This window comes from Somniosus microcephalus, chromosome 7 (genome assembly GCF_052327205.1).
Source record: "Somniosus microcephalus isolate GS21.2 chromosome 7, FLI_Smic_1.0, whole genome shotgun sequence".
NCBI classification, from domain to species: Eukaryota; Metazoa; Chordata; class Chondrichthyes; order Squaliformes; family Somniosidae; genus Somniosus; species Somniosus microcephalus.
The window spans coordinates 21133828-21158598 of NC_140993.1; the positions used below are offsets into that span (position 1 = coordinate 21133828).

Consider the following 24771-nt stretch of genomic DNA (forward strand, 5'->3'; position numbering starts at 1 on the left):
TGGGACATCCTGAGGTCAGGAAAGGCGCTATAGAAATGCAAGTCTTTCTTTAGGTGGTGGAGTTTGCGGGTTTGGAATGACAGAGGTGCAAAGTAAAGCATTGCCAGCGAGAGGATTGAATAGGAAGAGAAAAGGGGTAATTTTAACTCTGCCTCATCCGCGGGGCAGGGGGAGGGGGGAAAGCAGTTAAAAATGAAGCGGCTCCATTGCCTGCTTCGTTACCTTGCTGCCGGTAATCTTCTCTTGGTACTGATGTAAGCCCCCAAAGTGCGGACTAAGTGATATACAAAGTCGACGTCACTGGCTTGTCGAAAGAAAGACAGACCCAATAATTGAAGTCAAAACGGTTTATTCAGGCCTAGGGAGCTATGGCTCTTGCGTCCCAACACAAGGCTCCGACTCCACCGAATCTCTTGAGGTTTACACAGTTATACACATATTCCGAGACCTCCTACTGCAAGAGGTCCAATCGATTTAAAAGTCTATACATTAATCACTAACTAGGTGTGTCCAACTTATACAAGGTAGCCTATAACATAAGTTTCACTTTTCACTGCAGGGGCCTGTGGACCCTCTGATTTCTTGGAAATGAGTCATCAGGTCATGTGATTTCTGAGAAACGAGACCCTCTCTCTCTTGACCACTACTAAGTTTCGTTTTTCCAGAAAAGGGTTATGTCAGTGTCTCTTTTTGTAAGTTTCATCTCTCTAAACTGGTATGGTCATTTCTGCAATTAAACATACGAATAATTAGTACATTTCATCTTTAAACATTTTGCTGCCGCAAATGCGTTCTACTAAACGTGCCCTGTTACGCTCATTTTCAAATCTTACTTCAGTCCCTCCTTTTGACCTTTTGGACAATTGTTCCAAAACAGGTCAACATGTATTTCCACTGCCTGGTGTCTGCCAAAGTGTGCACTCCCTGGCCTTCTACCAGTCTAGGTTATACATGTATATGTCTTATTAATTTGGAGGCCGACTCCCCCCCCCTGTGGTATGGTGGTCTTTCCTTTACGGTGGGCTTTCCTTTAGGGTGGGCTTTCCTTTATGCACTCCTTCCGGTGTAACCATTCCCGGGGCCCCTTAGACCCTGCACTAATGGTTGAGGCTTTCTGCCCAAGCCTGTCCCTCATTCCCACGTGGGGTGTGTGATGTGCCAATTCGAGACTGTCATCACACACCAATCCTCATTCACCACCCTCCTTCTGCCACCCTCCTTCAGCCACCTCCATCTTACGGTTGGCCGGCCCGGTCTTTAATTACCATGCCCAATTAATCCCATATAATTTCAGGGCTTCCCATCGCGTCTTACACCATTTGCCTTGGAGAGGCGGGGGAGTTGTCCATTCTTAACTTCGCTACCTGCCCCTCCTTAGGCTCGACTTCTTTCACCGCACCAATTTCGGCCTTACTCATTCTGGTACAGAGGCACTGGAGAAATAAAAATACACAATATATCAGAATAACAATCAGGAGGAATATCATTATGCCTTGTATCACCGAGGCGCCCAAAGTCCCTGACCATCCTGGTCCCCAAGTATCAAAATATGAGGAAGTGGGTGAGTTTCCTCTAATGTTGTACTAATGTCTTTCTGTTGTCTCTTTAAGCCTTCTTCTATTTTATGATAATACTTTAAAATTTCCTTCGTGTCCTGCCGTAACTTCTGCCAAGCTTCCTCTAACTTAGGAGTTGCCTTGGGCTCTGGTATGACATAAGTTTCAACTCTTTTTAGTAAGTCCCATATTATCAAATGACCAGGTTTTCCTATCTGTATAGGTATCTTTAGACCAAAACAACGGTTTGGTTGGGGAATGGGACAAGCCATATCTTGATATTCATATTTCTGTTCAATTGCGGTGACACAACATGTCCCATTGTTCCTTGGTGCTACCCAGGTCCGGTGTATCCCCTTGGGTGAACCTCGAGGGTGCAATTGGTAATTTTTGCAAATCCGCACTCGGATGTGTCTCCCTCGGTGGGGGGATGAGTGCACACCCATGTCCTTCCCTTGTGGTGGCACCCGTCCACTACCACCCCCCTTTAGGTTTCATTCTTCTGTTTATTATCTTCATCCCTTTCCCAAAGCGCCTTGGTAGGGACATCATGATATTTAACCCACTTTCCCTTTGTACTTCTCCTATATTAATCACATCGTATAGGGGTTGTCCCCCTTCTGGGAATTGTGGGATGGCCAGTACAAAGCCAATCATCTTAGTCCATGGGGTCAGACAATCGCCTGCCCGGTATACTTGTCCCATTTTACATTCCTTACATAGGCTTTTATTTGTGTAAATCCAAGGTTCCAGATCCTTATTAGTAATCCAATCAGGGATCTGTCCATTATTTATTTGCCTCATGTTATGCTGAGCATTCGACAATATCCATGAGCCCTACGTGGCACATATTAGTTCCTTAGTGTTTTGGCGAGAAGCATTATTAAGTCTATCAATAATTGTATTGATTGTTTCTGCATGGGGGGCTACTATCTCTTCCACCCCCGACAATTGCATTATTGTTTGGTTTCCCTGCCAGTGTCAATTGCTGGCTATTTCCAGTAGCTTGTTTTAGTAACTTCTCTATTTTTGCTTGTAATTCTTCTACTCCTTCGTTTACTCCTTCTATGTCCAAGCTATTAACTGTTGCTAACCCGGCCGCATACCCTGCTCCGGTCGTTTCCAATACTCCCCGTTTCTTACATCTTTGTAAGATAGATTTTTTTTTTTTTTTTGTGGATACTCTAATTGTTTTACCCACAGGGAGTTCCAGGTTTGTTTTGTATCTCAAAGGTACTCATATTAATGGCAAGCTTAGTAACTCTATGTGCTACACTAAAATACACCTCATCCTGTGTTCTCCTTATTACTAATCCCCCTCAATAATGGCAATACTTATGTTCATCCCTAGGATCAAGGCGAGGATGCTCCATCTCATTCCGGACGTCCAATGTTCCTGTAATTACAAAAAGGGGCTGGTCGTCACCAGCCAGTTAGAATTATTCTGCTCTTATCCATTTTATCAGTTCAAAATGCTGTACATCGGGTTCATTTCTTGTTCTGTGGCTCTGTCCCCAGACATACCTGAAGATGCAAACTATGTCATATAATATTATCATCATACACAGCCTATTATCATCATACACAGCCCTATCATTGATATATGTAGTAACTCCCCTTCCCATTCTTTATATCTTCTAGTATACTCCTCACTCTGCCAAAAAGGGCACCATCTCTGGTTTACTCATTGTCTTTCTTATATATTTTTAACTGAGTCCAGTGTTTCCACCTTCCTTTACCCGTTCCAGGCCCATCTACATGAGCACATGTGTCATTAATCATTAATACTTCATAAGGTCCTGACCATCTGGGTGCTAGCCCTGGTTTGGCTGGTATTATTTCTGCTATCACTTTGCTATCTATTGCTAAGACCTCCTTCTGGTCGTCCCGTGTATCCTGTTCTCCATCCCGTATAATCTGTTGGTCTTTGGCCTCATGTCTCTAACTATCTGTCCAGATTTATCTTTGGGTAACAGGGCAGCCTCCCAAGCAGTCTCCCGGCCGTTTGAGACGGTGCTGCCATTAGTTTATAAGATAACTTCCATTTATCAAATCCTAATTTTCCTTCTATCACTGTGGGGAAATATCAGCTTAACATTAAGAAACTTAAATTTAATAATGTCCAATATCTTTAAATTCTATTCAGTAATACTGAAGTTGTTGCTTGGTGAACTCAAACAGCTGTCAGTGGAAAGGGTTAACTCCTTCGCAGGCTTTTGAAGGTGGAGCTAAACATTATTGCGTCACTTCACGCAACCCAAAAAACATCCCTGACTGAAAGACAGTTGTGGTTTCACACTTTGATTCAACATGAACATTTGGGCTTCATTGGTCAGATTCCCTCTCTCAGTTGCTCGTTTAGCTGCCCATCCTCTTGTGTGCTTTAATTTATTATTACGCACTCTTTGGGTAGGAGAGAGGTTCCTACTCATTCCTTGATTATATTCTTGTCTCTTACGGGTCTTCTCCTGGTGTCATATATCCCTGCCTACTCCCGCTATCATGTAATCAGACACCACCCCGAAGGCATTCCGACTATCTATATAGGTTTACGCTTTTTCCTTTGGCTACCCCCCTTTGATCAAATCCTGTATAGGCTGGGCCATTTCTACTTTGTTTCCCGGGCCTGCCTGTTTGTTCAACTTATAATCTGGGGGCCAGTACACTTCATTCGCTTTAGGGTCGACTAAGGCTCCTACTTCTCGCAGTATATCTATCCCTAGGATTGTTCCTTCGGTGTTCTCGCATACCCACAACTGTGTAGGTACTATTATACATCCAATTTCTAGTAAGACTGTTTCGCTCTTATAAGTCCTGATTCTTCGTCCACCGATTCCTGCTATACTAACTGAAAGTTTCGTTTGGGGTAAGGGTAAGTCTATCAATGAGATTGTGGCTCCTGTGTCTATTAACATTTTTCACTGTCGGCCCCCTACCAATGCGTCAACAAACATCCTCGGATCCCCCTCCCCTCTCTGGCACGGTCCCTTCCTGTTGCCATCCCTAGAAGCTTGCGAGCAATCAAAGCACGCAGCCAGTCCTAATTTCCCTCCCATCTGTTTTTGGGCATTTGTCTCTTCCCTTGTGTCACTATGTATCCTAGGTCGACTACTTCATCCTTCCCTACCTGTACCTTTCTAAGGTTTAACTTTAGTCCCGCCTTCTATTAAGGTTTCCAGTACCATAGTCAATTAAATATTGTAGAGGGACCTGCCACTATCAGATATTCTTGCGGAGTGGAGTTATCTTATTCAATTTGGACTACACCAATTTACATCAACCAGAATTTCACTGTGGCCACAATGAAAGTCTGGTTTTAATAGGTTAATTTACCTCATAACTCCAAGGTTAGATCTTGGACTGAAACTTAATCTTTCATTAAACAAACTTTTTGTTGCTCTTCTCAGTTTTTACACTCCAGCTTAACTTAAATTGGAATAGGTTTTTTTTATTCTGAGGGCACAATCTTATTTGCACATTCTTAAACTTCCAAAATCCAAGACAAGACAAAAGGGGTTAAATGCTTTTTCTTTAACACAGAGAAGTGGGTGGAGCTACAACACAGCAGACATTTCTTTTTCCAAACGGACAGATTTTCAGACAAAGGAATATTATAACCTCTTAAACATTCCTAGTCAGGAAATATTCACACTTTAACACATATTTTCATACAAACTGTAATTCCAGCATATGTCTAAGGTTCCTTTCACTCAGCAAATCTCGTGTTTTACTTGTCTTGGTACAGATGCTAATAACTTCCATGTTGGTAAAGCTTTAAGTTTATCTTTTCCTTCCTTTTTAAATCTGTGACTCAACAGCTTTCCCTAGTTTCCAAATCCCTGTTTGTTTCTTTTTTTTTTCCTTGCTGGGGTTTCAAATTGGTTCGCCTGCAAATTAGATCTTTTTCCTTCTTTATCTCTCCCTTCTGTTTCAATTCCATACATTATCTGTTGCCTCTTTATCTTTAGCTCCTCCCCACCAAGCCTTTGGCTCTCTGCACTGTTTTTTTTTTCCAGGAGTCGGGTTATAGAATCCAGGTCCCTTGAGGATTCTTCTTCCACCCTCTTAGTCATAACTAACTGCTATGTTTAATGCTTAATTCACGGTATTGGTGAATTAGGTTTATACACTACGTTGCTCACCCCTATAGCGTTACTCTGATTAATTGCTCACTTCCTGTCAATCACTCTGTTTCGTTAAACACACCAACCCTTTAGTCCCGAGGTTTTGAGTTTTAACCTCTTTGTGACTGTAGGGGTTTTATTTCATTCACTCACCATGGTGCACCCATTCATTCAATTGTTGAGATTTCGCCGTCTCACGGCTTTTAGGGAACTACCTGCCCCTAACGGAGGTTTCACCACCTCACGGTTTTTAGGGAACTACCTGCCCCTAACTGAGGTTTCACCGCCTCACGGTTTTTAGGGAACTACCTGCCCCTAACTGCAGTTTATCTTTTAACCGCCTTCAATTAAAGGTGTCTTTCTTTTTATAGTTCTTTTATACGTCGATTCTGACTCAATGTCTCGCCAGCGATTAACCCCTAATTTTACAGGTGGTAATTAAAACATACTCACCCGTCTTAGGTTAACGCTGTCCGAGAGTCTTGTTCAGATCGCGTATCCCATCCTCGTCATCAATTGATGTAAGCCCCCAAAGTGCGGACTAAGTGATATACAAAGTCGACGTCACTGGCTTGTCGAAAGAAAGACAGACCCAATAATTGAAGTCAAAATGGTTTATTCAGGCCTGGGGAGCTATGGCTCTTGTGTCCCAACACAAGGCTCCGACTCCACCGAATCTCTTGAGGTTTACACAGTTATACACATATTCCGAGACCTCCTACTGCAAGAGGTCCAATCAATTTAAAAGTCTATACATTAATCACTAACTAGGTGTGTCCAACTTCTACAAGGTAGCCTATAACATAAGTTTCACTTTTCACTGCAGGGGCCTGTGGACCCTCTGATTTCTTGGAAATGAGTCATCAGGACATGTGATTTCTAAGAAACGAGTCATTCTCTCTTTTGACCACTACTAAGTTTCGTTTTTCCAGAAAAGGGTTATGTCAGTGTCTCGTTTTGTAAGTTTCATCTCTCTAAACTGGTATGGTCATTTCTGCAATTAAACATACGAATAATTAGTACATTTCATCTTTAAACATTTTGCTGCCGCAATTGCGTTCTACTAAACGTGCCCTGTTACGCTCATTTTTAGATCTTACTTCAGTACCGACGGGCTGCCCCCGCGGCATCCAATTTGGTGCCACGTGGCCCCTTTAAGGATCTACAGGTGCCATTCAAAATACTGCACATGCCGGTGTAGTGAAGCTTGTGAAGGAGCAGGGAAAATCAGACAGCAACTTCCTGGTTTCCACGTTTAACTGCGTATGTGCGGACACTCCATGGATGAATAAAGCCATAAGGGAATAATTAAGGGTAAAGAAAGAGGCATACATTAAGTACATAGACAGCAGAGGAGAGCATGATAAGGGAGAATAAGAAAAGATTAGGAGAGACTTCAACAAAAAATTAGGAAGGCAAAGAGAAACTATGAAATTAATTTATCAAGGAACATGAAACAAAATAGTAAAATATTTTGCAGGCACATCAGTAAAAAAAGGAATAACAACAGAAAATGCTGGAAAAATTCAGCAGGTCAGGCAACATCCGTGGAGAGAAAGAAGGGTTCGACCCGAAACGTCAACTCAAATTTCTCTCCATGGATGTTGCCTGACCTGCTGAGTTTTTCCAGCATTTTCTGTTGTTATTTCGGATTTCCAACATCTGCAGTATTTTGCTATAGTAAAAAAAGGAAGGTTTGGATGGGAATAGGGCCATTAAGGGATAATACCACAGGTAACGATAGGGAGATGGCAGAAAAGTTAAGTAATTATTTTGCTTCAGTATTTACCAGGGAGATAGAACAGGTGGACATGACATTGGATGATGAGATGAGTAATGATATAAGTGCATTTAAAATAAAAAAAGGGGATATATTAAATAAACTCACCAATCTCAAAGAGGATAAAACCCCTGGTCTGGATGGATTTCATCCACGCATTTTAAAAGAATCTAGGGAAGAGATAGCAGAGGCATTATTACGCATATTTAATAATTTGTTAGAAAAAGGTGTAGTGCCAGAGGACTGGCAGATAGCTAATGTAATATCTATATTTAAGAAGGGGGATATAACATTTCCGGGGAATTATAGACCAGTCAGCTTAACATTGGTGGTAGGAAAAATAATGGAATCCTTACGAAAGGTGAAAATAGAAGAACATCCAGAAACCAAAAATATAACAATGAATAGTCAGCATGGATTTCAAAAGGGAATGTCTTGTTTGACCAAACTTATTGAATTTTTTGAAGAGGTAACAGAGAGAGTAGACAATGGTAAAGCAGTAGATGTAATTTATCTAGATTTTCAAAAGGCCTTCGATAAGGTACACCATAATAGACTGATGAACAAAGTCAGAGAATGCGGAGTCGGGACAAGTAGCAGAATGGATTGCTGGCTGTATCGGTTTGTATGTGGGTTCAATGACGAGACATTTATGAAAGAGTAGGGGCTAGATTTTCAGTAGCTTGCGCCAGCAGTTAGCGCCTTAAGAGAAGTGATTTCCGGGCGCTATGCGTGTAGCGCCCGGGCGCAGCGCAGTTTGCGCTCCGCCCCAAATTAAGTTGCCCGTTAGCGCCGGCGCAAAGTTTAGCGCCCGCCCGGATGCGCGCGCAGAAAATGACGTCACATCCTCGTGCAACGCCCTTTGGCCGCCCCGATTGCAAACTTCAGTCGGACCGCCCCATTGTGCGGCGGGCGGCCGGAGCGTTTGGAAAAAGGAACGCAACACAACCAGCGCGGGCCCCGGGGGGCGCTAATTAAAGGGAACGTCCTCTCCAGTATAAAGGCCATCCTTTTTTCAGAAAACAGTCTTGTGCAACGCATTTCTGGAGACACAACAAGGAGGATAGCTAACTGGTTTCAAGCAGCAAGAGCCAGGTATTTTTGGACTCAGGCAACAGCGCTGCAAGTGGCCATTTGGAAATTAGAGTGTTTGCCAGGATTTGATGGGGGTTGCATGGGGTGCCAACGCGGAGCTGCAGCTCCATGTCCGTAGGGCTCGCAGACGCATTGTGAGAGGGGCAGCCCTGGCTAGAGGCAGAGGGGGCTACAGGCGTCGGCCACGTAGGCCTTACCCAGTCAGGCTATACCGCCAGCAGCGCTCCTACCTAAACATGAGTGCCGCGCGATGTGTTAAAAGGCTCCGATTCCGAAAGGGGGTGATTGCAGAGATCTGCCACCTGCTTCGCCGAGATCTGCGGCCAAAGCTCAGGTGCAGGACGTCTCTGTCGGTGGAAGTGAAGGTGACAGTGGCATTGAACTTCTATGCCACCGGCTCCTTCCAATACGCTGCTGGGGACATAGCAAACATCTCCCAGTACGGCGCGCATCGCTGCATCCGCCAGGTGACCGAAGCACTGTTCAGAAGGAGAAGCCAATTCATCTCCTTCCCCATGGCCCTGGAGAGCCAGCATCAGCGCGCATTGGGATTTTCCAGACTCGGGGAATTCCCCTTGGTGCAGGGCGCCATTGACTGTACGCATGTGGCTTTGCGGGCCCCTCTGGAGCATGGCGAGCAGTATCGCAACAGGAAGGGCTACCATTCTCTGAATGTGTAGCTGGTCTGTGACCACAAGCAGCGCATCATGGCAGTCAATGCCAGCTTCCCAGGCAGCAGCCACGATGCCTTTATCCTGCGACAGAGTACTGTGCATGACATGTTCCAGGCACAGCCTCCCCCAAGAGGATGGCTACTCGGGGACAAAGGCTATCCTTTGTGCACCTGGCTCATGACCCCGCTCCGCGCGCCCAGGACCGCTGCTGAAGAGGCCTACAACGAGAGCCATCAAACCACCCGCAACATCATCGAGCTAACTATTGGGGTCCTCAAGCAGCGGTTCCGCTGCCTTGATCGCTCCGGAGGAGCTCTCCAGTATTCGCCGGACCGGGTCTCCCAATTTGTGGTGGTTTGCTGCATGCTACACAACCTGGCTATCCGCAGGACTCAGGCACTGCCACCTGACATTGGACCAGCACCTCAGGAGGAGGAGCAGGAGGAGCATGAGGAGGAGGAGGAGGAGGAGGAGGAGGAGGAGGAGCAGGAGTACGTTCCCAGGAGGGAGCGACCAGGGCCAAGGGCCGCACGACGCCACCTTATTACACGGTACTTCTAAGCCCCCTGTCAGGGAATGGCCAGGGGCCATGAGGGAAGATGAATGCAGCCGCTCCGCAAGCCCTCAGCCGGCGAAGCCAACAAACACTAAGAAGAACAACCATGGAGACTGCATGAATAAAGATAATTTTTTATTACACAAAAATGAAAAGCCCTTCCCACATGAATCCCCAAAAACAATAAACGGGCCCCACAAAAAGCCCAACAAACGACTCACTCCCACAAACTGGGGAGGAGCCACTCCACCTTTATTGAAACCGGGCCTCAACGTCGGCCTAACGCAAAAAAAAAGCCCTCCAAAAGCACAACCATGGGCAAAATAAAGATGGCCACCGCCATATTAAAGGAAAGCTGGCCACACCCTCTACTGAGTGGCCCGCGAGGGCGAGACCTTGACCAGCATTTTGCCTCCCCTGCCCTGCCTGCTGCTCCTTCGCAAGCTCTGCCCAGTGGCTGCTGCGAGGCTGGGGGAAGGCGCCTGAGGCTCAGATGCCCTTCCGCCAGATGCCGCTGGGGGGCGGCCTACACGGCGTTTGGGCCTCGAGGGGCCGTCTGCTGAGTGGCGCACCTGAGCCTGGCCACCATCAGCTGCAGCCGCTTGCCGTCGACGCCCCAGAGGGGGAATGGCGGCGACGGATGGCGCAATGTGGGCCAGCTGGCGTCTGGGATGCGCTGGCTGGTGCTGTGGCGCGGTGGCACTCGGCCGGGCCCGCACTGCAGGATCCGCAGCAATCAGCCGACGGCCGGCTTGCTGGGATGGTCCAGCGCGGCGCCTGCCCTGGCGATGCCTGCCTGAGACAGCGCGTGTGGCAGCAGTGAGTGGCCCTGTGGTCCTGGTGTGCGCGCGCATCACATCCGCCAGGGTCTTGACGGCATCAGTTAGCATGCGGCCAGTCGCGGCAGTTGCTGCCCCGAACTCGCGCACACTGGTCGCCAGCGACTCGATGGCCTCAGGCATGCGCCCCACCACGCTCATGAGCTCCGTGTGGCGCCGGTCCGAGTCGTCGGCCATCTGATCGAGCTTCCGCACCTCCTCCGAAGTGAAGGTGTCCGGACTGGAGTCGCGACTCTCCCGCTGGGGAGGAGGGGGCCGAACTAGGGGACCCTTGCCGCGTTGGTGACGGCGAGTGTGCCGAGCAGCAGCACTCCCCTCTGATCCTTCCCCCCTTTGGGGGGAAGGCCGCGGGCCACGCGCACGGCTGCTGGGTGGCTGGACGCCACTGGTCCCAGAAGCTGCATTGCCCTGCGACAGTTCCTCCAGGCACTCGTCCAGTGAGGAGGTGTCAAGCATTTCCTCCTCTCCTGCGGGACGTGACTGTTCCCCCGAAGGTCCGGCTTGCTCCTCCTCCTCCTCCTGGTTGGAGGTGCTGTCACTGGCAGCCTCAGGGTCCTGGTCGTCACCAGCTGAAAGCAGGAATGCACAAGAGTAGCTTCAGAGTGAGGAGACGGCGTCAGCGAGGGAGTTAGGACTGGTGGGATTCAGCGCATTGGTGGGACAGTGGCAAAGGAGGTAGCTCGGATGGGCCAGTGCGACGCGAGAGGGCCAAAAGGCGAGGTCCTTACCATTGCCGGGCAGTGGAGGGTCGGATACACCGCACGCTGTGGGGACAATCACACGGGCTCCCATGAGCACACACACGCACTCCTCCAGCCGAGTGAGCTTCTGCAGCTTGGCGCGGCCACCCCTGGCACGGGCCTGGCGATTAAACGCTACTTTAGCCTGCAAGAGAAAGGACGGGCTGTAAGTGCGCAGTGAAGCCCTGATGTAGTGTGCACTGCCTCCCATGGTGGAATAGCTTGGACAGAGTGAAGCCCTGATGTAGTGTGCACTGCCTCCCATGGTGGAATAGCTTGGACAGAGTGAAGCCCTGATGTAGTGTGCACTGCCTCCCATGGTGGAATAGCTTGGACAGAGTGAAGCCCTGATGTAGTGTGCACTGCCTCCCATGGTGGAATAGCTTGGACAGAGTGAAGCCCTGATGTAGTGTGCACTGCCTCCCATGGTGGAATAGCTTGGACAGAGTGAAGCCCTGATGTAGTGTGCACTGCCTCCCATGGTGGAATAGCTTGGACAGAGTGAAGCCCTGATGTAGTGTGCACTGCCTCCCATGGTGGAATAGCTTGGACAGGGTGAAGCCCTGATGTAGTGTGCACTGCCTCCCATGGTGGAATAGCTTGGACAGAGTGAAGCCCTGATGTACTGTCCACTGCCTCCCATGGTGGAATAGCTTGGCCAAAGTGTAGAGTGCCGAATGGCCATTTGATGCTCATGACTGTCCCAATGCTGCTGGCTGAGGGCTGGCCAATAGGACTTTCAGGTCCCTTTGCCCATCATGTCAGGTGTACATGCAAGAATGAGGAGGAGACTGGAAAGGCTACTCACCCTCACAATCCTGGTCAGATCGTTGTATTTCTTACGGCATTGTTTGTGGGTCCTGGGGGCCTCGCCGGTGAACGTCACCCTCTGGGCGATCTGCTTCCAGGCTTTGGTGTAGTCGTGGTGGGTTGGATTCCTCCCACTCTCTGGAAACAAGATCTTGCGCCTCACCTCCAGAGCTGTGACCATTATGTCCAGATCACCCTCTGAGAAGCACAGGGCACGCTGACGGGCCTTCTCTGGCGTTGCCATGACTCCCTGGGGCTGAGCAGTAGTGTTGAGGCCTCTTTGCAAGGCTGCAGTGTGCAGGGCGTGGCAGCAGACCAATTCGTCCCTTCCCCCTTTAAGAGCTGGTCGGCACCACGGGGTCTGCTGTCAGTGCAAAAATGACCGCACCCGTGCTGCGCCCCGCCTGGGCGCTATCCCTCTGGACCGCCGGCTTAGCGCCTAAAGAGAGTAGTGGAACGCCTCTTTTAGCGCTCCACCAACCTCTTAGGGCGAAGCCACTGAATTCCCGGCAACGGGGCGCTACTTTGGGGCGGGCGCTAACTTCGGGCGGGCGCTAAAGCTAGCGCCCCAAAACTGCCTATACTGAAAATCTAGCCCAATGTCTTTTAATCTAAAGTCTTGTTCAACTCTTTTAACAGCATTACAGGAGACATCATGTTTGAGATTCATCTAAAACGAAACTGAAACTAAACTAAACTCTGCCTCTGTCACATGCCCTCTGCTGGTCAGGCATAAGTAATCAATCAGGCAAACATGCTGGTAAGGCATCATAATCAAACAGGCAAATACCATCACTATTTGCTGATATCATTACATCTCCCTTTCTTAAAACAAAAGTATTTTACTTTTAACTAACAACATGTTTTCTTTGTATTAATCTGCATTTTAACTGTAACACTTAATGAACTTACATTATCATTATCATGATCAAGGATTTTTAACCTTGCTTTGTGTGCAAGTGCACTTGTGATCATGTCCACGTAGGCGTTCACTTTTTCGTCCATTGTGGTGTTTGCGGGCTCACTTGGGTCAACAGCTCTGGACAACGTGTCTGCTGTATACATAAGCTTACCCGGTGTGTACGCAACATTCAGTGTATAGCGTTGCAGCCTGATCATCATTCTTTGTATTCTAAGCGGACAGCTATTTAGTGGCTTTTGGAACAATGCAATCAAGGGCTTATGGTCAGTCTCTACACTGATTGCTTGTCCTGCCACAAACTGGTGAAATCTTTCACAGGCGTATGTGATGCTGAGCAGCTCCTTTTCTATTTGAGCATATCGTGTCTCCGCGTCTGTCATTGAGCGCGATGCATATGCAATAGGTTGCCAGTAGTCATATTTTTGCAGAAGAACGGCACCGAACCCACTCTGTGATGCATCTGATGATATCTTGATGGGTCTCGCTGGGTCATAAAACCTCAGAATTGGTTCCTCTGTGAGCAGTTTCTTTAGATCGCTCCATGACTTCTCATGCTCATGATTCCATTCCCATTCTATGTTCTTTTCAGTTAGTCTTCTCAGTGGCGCCATCTTTTCTGAGAGGTTGGATATGAATTTACCCATGTAGTTGATCATTCCATTAAACCTCTGCACGTCCTTTTTGCATTGTGGCTTTGGCATATTCTCAATGGCGGACACCTTTCTGGGATCTGGTCTGATGCCCTCACTGCTAAGGATATCTCCCACGAATGTCAGTTCTGTCACCCCGAGCTGGCATTTCTCTCTATTCAGCTTCAGGTTTGTTTTCCTTGTTGCTTCCAGCACTTTTTTCAGTCTCTCGTCATGCTCAGTTCTCGTGGTTCCCCATACTATGATGTCATCCATTGATGTATCAACTCCCTCCAGGTGTTCATAGATCATATGGATAGTTTTGTGATACACTTCAGGAGCTGAGGCAATGCCAAATGGTAACCTTAGGAATCTGTATCTGCCAAATGGACTGTTGAACGTGCACAGTGTTGATCTTGCTTCGTCCAATTTCATCTGCCAAAATCCTGATCATGCATCTAACTTACTGAAATACTTTGCATTTGCAAACTGTGCCATGATTTCCTCACGTGTAGGAAGCTTGAACTGCTCTCTCTTTATTGCTCTGTTTAGATCTCTTGGATCCAGGCAAATTCTGAGCTTTCCATTCTTTTTGTCCACAACGACGAGGGAACTCACCCACTCAGTTGGCTCATCTATCTTCTGAGTCACATTCAGGCTTTCCATCCTGTCCAACTCTGCCTTCAGTTGCTTTTGAAGAGCAAACGGAACTTTTCTGCATGGATGTATGACCGTTGGCATACGTTTATCTACTCTGATCGTGTGTTCTCCTGGCAGGCAGCCTAGACCCTTAAATAGGTCGTTGTACTCTTTCATGAGTTCATCATAGGCTGTCTCCCCTTCGCTTTCCACAACGAGGACTCTCTTTACCAGGTTCAGTCTCTCACAGGCTTTTAAACCTAGTATGGCTTGCACATCCTTTGGCACCACGATTAATGCTAGCGTGTGCTCTCTGTCCTTGTGTGTTACTTTGACAATGCATCTTCCTTTCACTGGTATATCAGTACCTGAGTATCCTGTCACTTTCACTTTTATTCCATGTATCTTTGGTCTGGGTCTAATTTTCTTAAAATCAGTCTCTGATATCACATTAACTTGTGCTCCAGTGTCCAATTTAAATGGAATGTGTATGTCATTCACTTTTAGTGTCAACATCCAGTCTCTTTCTTCTTTTTTGTTTTCCGACACAACATCTACATAGAACCCCTCTATCTCGCTTTCATCTACTGTATGGACCTTGCTTTGTTGCGCTTGGTTCTTACAGCAACGGGCATAATGGTTGTTTTTGTTGCAACTATTGCATGTTTTACCATATGCTGGACACTTTCTTGGTGTATGCTGTGTACCGCATCGACTACATGACTTTCGATTGTCCCTTTCATTTTTGTTCGCTGGACACGCCTCTTTTTTCACATTGGCGCTTTTTGTTAAATGGTTTGTGTCCATTCTTACTCACTGCATCCACGTTGCAGCTACTGTCACTGAACAGCTCCTTTGCCTGCAACTTCACAGTCTCTGTAGCCCTACACAGTGCTATGGCTTTTCCCAGGTCTAGATCTTGCTCTCTTAGCAGTCTTTCCCTTAGACCATTATCTGGAATACCACACACCAGTCTGTCTTTTATCAGCGAGTCTGTCAGTCCCCCAAATTCACACAATTTGCTTTGGTTTCTCAGTTCAGTCACATACTGATCAATAGTCTCACCCGTTCTCTGAACACATGTGAGAAATCTGTGCCTCTCAAATGTCACGTTATGTTTAGGTATGCAGTAGGCCTCAAACTGTTCCATTATTTTATCTAGCTTCATTTTGTCTCCATCAACAGCGAATGTGAAATTATTATACACCTCCAGCACTTCATCACCCACGACATGTAAGAACACTGACGATTTCTTATTATCACTTTTCTCGTCAGCTCCGATTGCTGATAAATACAACCCCACACGTTGTTTGAACCTTCTCCAATTTTCAGCCATATTACCTGTCAACTGAAGCGTCGCCGGTGGGTGTAAACCTTCCATTTTTTCACTTCATTAGCTATTCTCCAATGGTAAGCAACGATGTTCTCTTTTGGCTTGCTAATTTGTGGAGAGCTGATTTAACTTCAGATTTTTTCTCTTCATCTCTTTCAGCCACTTCTGACACCATGTATTGATTTCTTTGTGGGTTCAATGACGAGACATTTATGAAAGAGAATGGCCTAGAAATTGAGTGCCCTTAGCGCCGATTTTGCGGCGCTAGAGGGCCTAGCGCTGCAATTGGCGCCGGCGCCGAAATTGCCTGGGGCCCTTCCGCCGCGGTAGACCGGTAGCGCTGCGCCGGCACCGATGACATCATCGGTGTGTGCAGCGTCCCGGTTGCCATGCCGACGGGCCCCAGCGCCGAAATTCAGTTGCGGCCGCCTCGCCCGTGGCAGCCGCAACTAAGACTCTGGCAACAGAGTCTTACAAGTCTTTGCGCCGGCGCATTAAAGGCCCCGCGGCGGCCGGCCGCTTTCCCGCCGGCCGCCTGGCCGCAGCTCCCTCCCCGGACTTCCCCCCACCCCCCCGGAACAGAAGCAAGCCCGGCACTTGTCCGAGGTGCCGGGCTCATTTTTAAAAAGATTTTCGCGGGCCGCGGCCGGGTGCAGGCAGCTCCTCCTTAAGGGAAGGAGGAGGCCTGCACTTCCCGAGCCTGCCGCACCGCATCGGGTGCCGCAGCGCCGGAATTGCGGCGCGAAACGGCAGTTAGCGCCGATTTACCGCCGCAAAGACCCTTCAGTAGCGCCGGCAGCCATTTGGGCGCGGCCCTGCTGAATTTTTGGCGCGCGCAGGGGAACTTAGCGCCGGCACTAACTTCCGGCGCTAAAGCCCTGGCTAAGCCAAAACTCAATTTCTAGGCCAATGTCTTTTAATCTAAAGTCTGTTCAACTCTTTATACAGCATTTACAGGAGACATCATGCTAGTGATGCATCTAGAATGAAACTGAAACTAAACCAAAGTGCTTGTCTCTGTCACATGATCTCTGCTGGTCAGGCATAAGTAATCAATACATGCAAACATGCTGGTAAGGCATCATAACCAAACAGGCAAATAACATCACTATTTGCTGATATCATTACAATCATCAGATGCATCACAGAGTGGGCTCGGTGCCATTCTTCTGCAAAAATATGACTACTGGCAACCTATTGCATATGCATCGCACTCAATGACAGATGCGGAGATGCGATATGCTGAAATAGAAAAGGAGCTGCTCAGCATCACATACACCTGTGAAAGATTTCACCAGTTTGTGGCAAGACAAGCAATCAGTGTAGAGACTGACCATAAGCCCTTGATTGCATTGTTCCAAAAGCCACTAAATAGCTGTCCGCTTAGAATACAAAGAATGATGATCAGGCTGCAACGCTATACACTGAATGTTGCGTACACACCGGGTAAGCTGATGTATACAGCAGACACGTTGTCCAGAGCTGTTGACCCAAGTGAGCCCGCAAACACCAAAATGGATGAAAAAGCGAACGCCTACGTGGACATGATCACAAGTGCACTGCCCATAGCAGATGCAAAAATGGAGCACATAAAGACTGAGACAAACAAAGATGAAACACTGAGACGACTGAGGAAAAGCATCTTGGATGGATGGCCCAACATGAAGCAAGACTGCTCACCTGGCATAGCAGAGTACTGGAACTGCAGGGAGGAACTATCGGTGGTCGAAGACATCATCTACAAAGGAAGTAAAATAGTTATCCCAAAGAGTCTGAGAAAAGAGATGCTAAAAAGGATCCATGGAGGACATCTGGGAATCAAAAAGTGTAAGAAAAGAGCATGAGAGGTGATGTACTGGCCACGAATCAACCAAGATGTGACAAATGAGGTGTCAAACTGCACAATATGCGTGAAATATCGAGCAAGCAATCCGGTAGAACCACTAAAGCCACACCCAGCACCAGACAGACCTTACCAGAAGGTAGGCGCTGACCTATTCGTATGTCAAGGGAAGGACTATCTTGTAGTCACAGACTATTACTCCCTGTATGCAGAGGTTTGTAGACTGTACACCACCACTGCAGATGCTGTGATAAGATGTATGAAAGCCATATTCTCCAGACATGGCGTGGCAAGCGAGGTCTTCACAGAAAACGGACCTCAGTTTTACAATGCAAGTTTCCGACACTTTGCCAAAGAGTGGGACTTTGTTCACACAATGTCAAGTCCTCACTTTCCACAGTCCAATGGACTAGTGGAAAAATCGGTCCAGACAGTGAAAAGACTGATGTACAAGGCAAAAGACAGTGGAACTGACTTCTACCAGAGCATGCTTGTATACCGCACAACGCCGCTCGAGTGTGGTAAGTCACCAGCCCAACTCCTTATGGGACGTCGGCTAAGGTCAAACCTACCCATCCCGGAGAACCTCCTGAAAACAAAAGAGGGGGAGAAAGTGAGGAAGTTCAAAGAGCAACAGAAAGAAAAGCAAAAGTACTACTATGACAGAGGAACACAAAACCTACCTGAACTCCACACTGGTGACCAAGTAAGGTTCAAAGACAAAACAAACATATGGACTCAGAAGGGAACTGTCCTGAGTGAAGTTCAACCAAGATCATACACCATTCAGGCAGATGAGGGTGCTGTTCTGAGAAGAAATCGTCGAGATCTTCTCAGGGGACCAGCCACAGCAGGTCAAAAGACTGATACTGTTGAACAACCTGATCACACAGCTGAGAACACATCATCTGAGGCAACAACCCAGATTCAAGGACAATCAATCAGAAAATCTTCAAGACACGTGAAGCCTCCTGAGAGACTCATTGAGCAAATTTAAGGACTATTGTTATAGAAGGAAGTAATGTTATCTTATTCTTTCTTCAAGTTCTAGTGTATTTACATATTTCATGTGAACACACAAAGCAAGGTTAAAAAACCTTGATCATGATAATGATAATGTAAGTTCATTAAGTGTTACCGTTAAAATTCAGATTAAAACAAAGAAAACATGTTGTTAGTTAAAAGTAAAATACTTTTGTTTTAAGAAAGGGAGATGTAATGATATCAGCAAATAGTGATGTTATTTGCCTGTTTGATTATGATGCCTTACCAGCATGTTTGCATGTATTGATTACTTATGCCTGACCAGCAGAGGTCATGTGACAGAGACAAGCACTTTGGTTTAGTTTCAGTTTCGTTCTAGATGCATCACTAGCATGATGTCGCCTGTAAATGCTGTATAAAGAGTTGAACAGACTTTAGATTAAAAGACATTCTCTTTCATAAATGTCTCGTCATTGAACCCACAAAGAAATCAATACAATGATATCTTGATGGGTCTCGCTGGGTCATAAAACCTCAGAACTGGTTCCTCTGTGAGCAGTTTCTTTAGATCGCTCCATGACTTCTCATGCTCATGATTCCATTCCCAGTCTATGTTCTTTTCATTTTTGTTCGCTGGCCACGCCTCTTTTTTCACATTGGCGCTCTTTTTGTTAAACGGTTTGTGTCCGTTCATTCTCACTGCATCCACGTTGCAGCCACTGTCACTGAACAGCTCCTTTGCCTGCGACTTCATAGTCTCTGTAGCCCTACACAGTGCTATGGCTTTTCCCAGGTCTAGATCTTGCTCTCTTAGCAGTCTTTCCCTTAGACCATTATCTGGAATACCACACACCAGTCTGTCTTTTATCAGCGAGTCTGTCAGTCCCCCAAATTCACATGTTTTGCTTCGGTTTCTCAGTTCAGTCACATACTGATCAATAGTCTCACCCATTTTCTGTACACATGTGAAAAATCTGTGCCTCTCAAACGTCACGTTACGTTTAGGTATGCAGTAGGCCTCAAACTGTTCCATTATTTTATCTAGCTTCATTTTGTCTCCATCAGCAGCGAATGTGAAGTTATTATACACCTCCAGCGCTTCATCACCCACGACATGTAAGAACACTGACGATTTCTGTTTATCACTTTTCTCGTCAGCTCCGATTGCCGCTAAATACAACTCTTAACGTTGTTTGAATCTCCTCCAATTCTCAGCCACATTACCTGTCAACTGAAGCTTCGCCGGTGGGAGTAAACCTTCCATTTTTCACTTCGTTAGCTATTCTCCAATGGTAAGTAACGATGTTCTCTTTTGGCTTGCTAATATGTGGAGAGCTGATTTAACTTCAGATTTTTCCTCTTCATCTCTCAATCACTTCTGACACCAGGTATCGGTTTGTATGTGGGTTCAATGATGAGACATTTATGAAAGAGAATGTCTTTTAATCTAAAGTCTTGTTCAACTCTTTTAACAGCATTACAGGAGACATCATGTTTGAGATTCATCTAAAACGAAACTGAAACTAAACTAAACTCTGCCTCTGTCACATGCCCTCTGCTGGTCAGGCATAAGTAATCAATCAGGCAAACATGCTGGTAAGGCATCATAATCAAACAGGCAAATACCATCACTATTTGCTGATATCATTACACTGGCTGGCTTCAGGACAGAAAGCAGAGAGTAGGAGTAAAGGGTAGCTATTCACAATGGCAGAAAGTGGGTAGTGGTGTTCCACAAGGATCAGTGCTGGGACCATTGCTGTTCACATCTTACATTAATGATTTAGACTTAGGAACCAGAAACACAATTTCTAAATTTGTGGATGACACCAAATTGGGGGGGATAGTTAATACTGAGGAGGACTGCAACAAATTACAGGAGGACATTAATAAATTTGCAGAATGGGCATATAATTGGTAAATGAAGTTCAACACAGATAAATGTGAGGTATTACATTTTGGTCGGAAGAATAAGGAGGTCACTTATTACTTGTAGAGTGCGAGTCTAGGTGGGGTAGAGGAACAAAGGGATCTCAGAGTACAAATACACAAATCACTGTAAGTTGCGCCACAGGTTAGTAAGGCCATAACAAAAAAGCAAACCAAGCACTAGGGTTTATTTCTAGAGGTATAGAATTGAAAAGTAGGGAAGTTAGGCTAAACTTGTATCGAACCTTGGTTAGACCACACTTAGAGTACTGCGTACAGTTCTGGTCGCCATATTATAAAAAGGATATAGAGACACTGGAGAGGGTGCAGAGAAGATTTACAGGGATGATACCAGAAATGCGTGGGTATACATATCAGGAAAGGATGAACAGGCTGGGTCTCTTTTCTCTTGAAAAAGGAAGGCTGAGGGGTGACCTCATAGAGGTCATTAAAATTATGAAAGGTTTCGATAGAGTGGATACAGAGAGAAAGTTTCCACTTGTGGGGAAGAGCATAACTAGAGGCCATCAATATAAGATAGTCACCAAGAAATCAAATAGGGAATTCAGAAGGAACTTCTTTACCCAGAGAGTGGTGAGAATGTGGAACTCGCTACCACAGGGAGTGGTTGAGGTGAATAGTATAGATACATTTAAGGGGAGGCTAGACAAGCATATGAGGGAGAAGGGAATAGAGGGTTATACTGATCGAGTTAGATGAGGAAAGACAGGAGGAGGCTTGTGTGGAGCATAAATGCCGGCATGGACTGGTTGGGCCGAATGGCCTGTTTCTGTGCCGTATATCCTATGTAATCCTATGTAATATGTTTAGCCCAGCTTTCGAAGTAATTACCTCAAACTCACGTTGTTTTTACAGTTAATTTGGCACAAGCTTCCTCCATTAGCTACAGAGTGACTAAAACCTCAATTACATCAGTTAAAATGGGGGAATATTATACAACATATTAAACGCCACCGTGACGCTGACGTACTGAAGTCACGATGAAGCGGGGTCAACTACGGACCAGGTTCCTCACCCTGCCTAAAGCACAGTGAGCAATGCTTCCGTTCATCTTGAACAGCCTCCAAGCCATGCCGTATATGGCCTGCTGACGTCCAGACTGTTTGCTAATTTCACACACAAACAGATTGCAATCTGACCCCTTATGTCGGCTAAACCAACAGACAGCGGAGTGCCTGCCAATTCCCACATCGGCTGTCAGGCCAACTTGCAAAGCACACCGAAAGTCTTGCGAAGCTTCATTTTCCGACACTTTTCGTGCATTCCTCCGTGCAATGTCTTCCTTCCTTGTAGCACTTTGGGTTTCCAAGCTCCCATTTTGCGGAGGCTCCTTGCTGATGGCTCGGGGGCAGTAAAGCTGTTTCCTGCACAAGTCACCGTGGCTCAGTGGGTAGCATCCCCCGCCTCTGAGGCACAAGGTCATGGATTCGTAGTCCCGCGTCTGAGACTTGAGGACAAAATCTAGGCTGACACTCCAGTGCAGTACTGAGGGAGTGCTGCACTGTCAGAGCAAGGTCCCGTCTGCCCTCTCAGCTGGATGTAAAAGATCCCATGGCACTATTTTGAAGAAGAGCGGGGGCGTTATCCCCGGTGTCCTGGGGCCAATATTTATCCCTCAACCAACATCACCAAAAACAGATTATCTGGTCATTATCTCATTGCTGTTTGTGGGAGCTTGCTATGCACAATTTGGTTGCCGTGTTCCTTGCATTAAAACCGTGACTACGCTTCAAAAGTACTTCATTGACTGTGAAGCGCTTTGGGATGTGGTGAAAGGCGCTATATAAATTGTAGAATGATACAGCACAGAAGGAGGCCATTTGGCCCATTGTGCCTGTGCCGGCTCTTTGCTAGAGGTAGCCAATTAATCGCACAGCCCCGCTCTGTCCCCAAAACCTGTCAATTTTTTCTCCTTCAAGTACTTAACCAATTCCCTTTTGAATGTTAATATTGAATTTGTTTCACAACCCGTTCAGGCAGCGCATTCCAGATCACAACAACTCGCTGTATAAAAATAAATTCACATCTCGCCTCTGGTTCTTTTGTCAATCACCTTCAATCTGTGTCCTCTGGTCACCGACCCTTCTGCCAATGGAAACAGTTTCTCCTCATTTACTCCAGCAAAACCCTTCATGATTTTGAATACCTGTCAAATCTCCTCTTAAACGTCTCTGCTCTGCGGAATAGTTTGAACCCTGACATTTCATTCAGTGAGATAATTCAACAGTAATTGGCAACAGCATTGACTCGTTATCAGTCACGCAGCTAACAACAATCTCTTGAGCCCAAAGGGAACATGCTCTGAGAAGCTAAAGTGAAACTCCTATCATAAGCTTCACATCTTTTCCTCACAATGCTTCGATCCCGTAGAGAGGAAACCCTTTCATCTCATCAGTACAGGCCAGAGACAGAGTTGGATCTCCAGAGGTGAAAGGACAGCATCCTGATCCACTTGGCCTGGGTCTCCTAAAGCCTGCCCCATACCTTGTGTCATGAATTTTACACAGCATGCACCGTCTGCCTTTTAACCGGCACCTAAATATCCGGAAATCTCTCTTAACCGGCAAAATTCAGGAGTAGGTTCAGGTAAGTTTTACTATATATTAGTGGCCATGTAACCAGGGTTTCTGGATCTGTGGCCGTATAACCGGGGTTCCTGCACCTGTGGCCGTGCAACCGGGACTCCTGGATCTGTCGCCGTGTAACCGGGACTCCTGCACAAGTGCCGTGTAACCGGGGTTCCTGCACCTGTGGCCGTGCAACCAGGACTCCTGGATCTGTCGCCGTGTAACCGGGACTCCTGCACAAGTGCCGTGTAACCGGGGTTCCTGCACCTGTGGCCGTGCAACCAGGACTCCTGGATCTGTCGCCGTGTAACCGGGGCTCCTGCACCTGTGGCCGTGTACGGGGCTCTCATACCTTGGTAACTATACCTCTCTGTAATCCGGACTTTTTGATCAACCGGCACCACGCCGGTCCCCTCGGTGCCGGATAAAAAAGAGTTTCCTGTAACATGAAAGACTCCTGGCTTATCATCTTAGTGTACTCTGTGTGACTGAAGTGCTCTACAGGGTGATTGCATCATATGACGGGCAGGATGTTACAATAAGCACTGTGCTGATTGTTCCCAGAGGAATACAGAATCAAGGGACAGGAAGGGAAAACACTGCAGGACAATTTGCACGATATATTCAGGATATATGGCTGGCAGTAAGCTAAGATAAATAAGTCACAGCTAAGGAACGGCTGGCCCCATGAGTGGAGGTATTTATTATATTACTGCTACTTGTATTCTAGTTATATAGAAAGCAGATAAAATACATTGGCCCAGAAATTGGTGTCAGGGGCTTCCCGCGGGTGCGTTTCCTCTCTGTGGCCCGGTTCAGCTCCCGGCGCGCTGTGCTTGCGTGATCCAGCGGCGTAGTTAGTTCGATGAGCCGGCTGGGATCACGTGAGCACTGGGCAACCAATTGGAGTTTGCAAAAGTTCATTCATGAGTTTGATAGTAAGAACTGTCAAACTCATGAAAACTCCGGGCACCCAAAACAGTACTTAAACTTCAAATAAAAGTTTTTTTAAATCCCACTAATTAAATGAACTATTAATAACTCTAAAAAACTAATTTAAACAATTATTCAAATTTTTGAAAATTTTTTTTTTTTTTTAAATCGGGTCTAAAAATACACTTACCTTACTGTAAATTCTTTAAAAATAATAAACCTGTGGAAAAAAAATTCTAACTTTAATTAATAGACCACTTACCTTTTAAAACTAAGTCCTTGCGTCTGCTTTTTTCATGCATAAAAACCGGAGGCCTTCACGCACGGGAAAAGCTTAAAAAAAGAAGGAATTTCAGCGCGCACGCGCAGACTCCTGCGCGCACGCATTCGACCTCTGAGCCCCTTGGTTCAGAGGAAAGGAAATGCCGGTTTTCCGCGCATGCGCTGTGCATGCTGAAAACCGGCACTTCCATCGGGCCCACGCGTGAGTACCCCGTCCGTACTCACGCGCTGGGACCCAAATTACTGGGCCATTACCTGGAATGCCCGAGTGATGAGCAGACTGAGGCATCGATAGATTAGTGTAGTTTCCTTTCCTCTCAGCTGGTAGCACTCTCTGAGTCAGGAGGTTGTGGGTTCAAGTACCCACTCCCGAGACTTCAGCACAAAACCTAGGCTGACACTCCCAGTGCAGTACTGAAGGGGGGCGGCACTGTTGGAGGTGCCTTCTTTTGGATGAGATGTTAAACCGCGGCCTCGTCTGCTGGAGAAGTCTTTGGAATTCTCTACCCCAGAGG

The 24771-nt window shown here is 46.7% G+C and overlaps 1 long non-coding RNA gene across 2 annotated transcripts; it reads right to left on the reverse strand.

Annotated features, from left to right (window-relative positions):
• Positions 1-332: 332 nt before the first annotated feature.
• On the reverse strand, positions 333-24383 carry LOC147114552 (uncharacterized). 2 transcript variants are annotated; one of them, XR_015078954.1, is made up of 5 exons: positions 24237-24383; positions 17378-17435; positions 7569-7630; positions 6134-6674; positions 333-1433 (listed from the first exon to the last, which is right to left on the reverse strand). It is a non-coding gene; the product is annotated as an uncharacterized LOC147114552 (long non-coding RNA). The 2 variants fall into 2 exon arrangements; XR_015078955.1 differs by lacking the exon at positions 17378-17435.
• Between the last annotated feature and the right edge of the window lie 388 nt (positions 24384-24771).